General features: G+C 49.2%; 1 long non-coding RNA gene across 1 annotated transcript in view; it reads left to right on the plus strand.

The window, feature by feature from the left end:
- Positions 1-2,514, plus strand: part of LOC125488106 — an 11,450-nt gene that overhangs the window by 8,526 nt on the left and 410 nt on the right. The window contains exon 5 of the long non-coding RNA XR_007266217.1: positions 1,486-1,506. This is a non-coding gene — a long non-coding RNA (uncharacterized LOC125488106). The remainder of the gene's footprint in view (positions 1-1,485; positions 1,507-2,514) is intronic.

The raw sequence follows: 2,514 nt of genomic DNA on the forward strand, positions 1-2,514 counted from the left end.
GGGCGAATAATAGGTTGAGGTCTTTTCCCCCCAGGGTAGGGGAGTCCAAAAGTAGAGGGGCATTGGTTTAAACTGAGGAGGGGGGGCATGGGACCTGAGGGGCAGCTTTATCACTCAGGGGGTGGTGCGTGTATAATCAACAAGCGACCATTTCTTGATCTAATTCCAACAAATTATACTAAACTGTTAACAAATCGAATAAATCCCTTCTACCTGCTAACTATTCCCGAATGCAGCTGGATTCTGATGCTGTGCTGTCCCAATATATACAAGTCTCACTTATATAAAATCTCTAGAAAAATAGAATTTAGTCTCTCGAAATTACAGCCAGGTTATGCGTCTTCCTGAATGGCACGAGCCTTCTCTGTTGTTGCTTCCATCAGGAATATTAAGCTGTCGTGCCGTGGGTATTTTGTTATGTGGATGGCGCTTTACCAAAGACGTAGAGGAGGCTGTGAGAGCCAGGGATTCACTCTTGAGAGCTGAGAGCCGCAGCGTCCGGCAGATGGCAGTTAACTCTCTGCTCTTCGTCCAACTGACCCCCTTCTTTTACACCCTTGATGACACCTCGATGTCTCCAACAATAGGATTGGGTCCTAGGTTGTCAAAACCACCAGATTAAAATCGAATGGATTTTTTGGGTACCGAAGTGAGCAGAACTGATGGTCTAAATTCAGAAGTGTGTTCTCTTGGTTAAAAAAGCTGTCCCTCCAACTGCACGGCCTTCGAATGCAGGTATTTCAAGTCAAGCGCTCTGTGCTCACTCTCAAACCGTCCAGTTGCTGCTCACAGGCATCCGTTTTAAATCTGTAACCGCAGAAAAAGCACATCATCCTTTAAAAGGACCGCGCAGCACCACTCAGCCCCCGACACATTTCCCCTCCCATTTTCCAAACACCAGATTCTAACTTCCGGCCTCCCAACCCACCAGCAGCCTACCCAAATGGCCTAGTGGTATTATCACTGAGCTGTTAATCCAGAAACCTGACGAAAAGTCCAGGGACCCGGGTTCGAACCCCTGCGGTGGCAGATGGTGGAATTTGAACTTAATTTAAAAAATATCTTGACTTAAGAGTCTAATGATGACCCATCTGCTTCAGGGACTCAAACTGCCATCTTTACCTGGTCTGGACTACGTGCGACTCCAGACCCATAACAATGTGGTTGACTCTTGACTGCCCCCTTGGGCAATTAGGGATGGGCAATAAACGCTGGCTCAGACAGCGATGCCCGCATCCCGCGAACGAATGAGAAAGAAACACAGGCACAAACTAATTTCGGGCCAGCGGGACGAGATTAATTTAGGATTTCCGGCTGGCATGGGTGAGTTGGATCGAAGGGTCTGTCTCTGCGCTGCGCATCTTTACGTCCCCATGGCTACGTTCCTGAGGTCTGCATTTATCTCAAAATCGACCAGTTGATCTCTGATTCATTCTCAAATGCCTTTCTCTGTTTGTTTTATTTTTATTTCTTGCCTTTCCACAGTGGCTCCCTATGGACATGCAGGTAAGGATTGGTCAAGGAAAACATAATAAATCGGAGATTTAACATCTGAAAGTCTTTTGCAACGTAGAGATCCTCGCGAAAGATTTCTTTTCTCTCGTTTAGAAGAGTGCACCATCAATAAAATAACCAGTTAAAGATTTAAGCCATTTATTAATTGTGGAACAGGAGGGCCGAAGGGTAGATAATTGGCTCAGGTTGGGTAGGAAGGCATTCAGAGCGCGTGCCTTCTTCCCTCAGATCTTTGAGGGTCGGAGTTTGGGGCTGGGGGGATTGGACATCACATTCATGTCGTGCAGACTGTTAGCCTGTACTCCCCATTCCGATTCCACGTTTCCCCAGGATGGCTCAGTGGTTAGCGCCGCTGCCTCATGGCGCCAGGGACCCGGGTTCGATCCCACCCTCGGGCGACTGTGTCTGAGTGGAGTTTACACGTCCTCCCGGTGTCTGTGTGGGTTTCCTCTGGGTGCTCCAGTTTAATCCCGCAGTCCAAAGATGGGTGGGTTAACCATGAGGAAATTGTCCCATAGTGCCCAGTGATGGGTGGGTTAGCCATGGGATATTGTGCCCAGGGATGCGTAGGTTATGATGGGTTAGCCGTGGGATACTGTCCCATAGTGCCCAGGGACGTGTAGGTTATGGTGGGTTAGCCGTGGGATACTGTCCCATAGTGCACAGGGATGTGTAGGTTAGGGTGGGTTAGCCGTGGGATACTGTCCCATAGCGCACAGGGATGTGTAGGTTATGATGGGTTAGCCATGGGATACTGTCCCATAGTGCACAGGGATGTGTAGGTTAGGGTGGGTTAGCCATGGGATATTGTCCCATAGTGCCCAGGGATGTGTCGGTTAGGGTGGGTTAGCCATGGGATATTGTCCCATAGTGCCCAGGGATGTGCAGGTTAGGGTGGGTTAGCCATGGGGTATTGTCCCATAGTGCCCAGGGATGTGTAGGTTAGGGTGGGTTAGCCATGGGACACTGTCCCATAGTGCCCAGGGATGTGTAGGTTAG

The sequence above is a fragment of the Rhincodon typus genome, chromosome 49 (genome assembly GCF_021869965.1).
Source record: "Rhincodon typus isolate 14 chromosome 49, sRhiTyp1.1, whole genome shotgun sequence".
NCBI classification, from domain to species: domain Eukaryota; kingdom Metazoa; phylum Chordata; class Chondrichthyes; order Orectolobiformes; family Rhincodontidae; genus Rhincodon; species Rhincodon typus.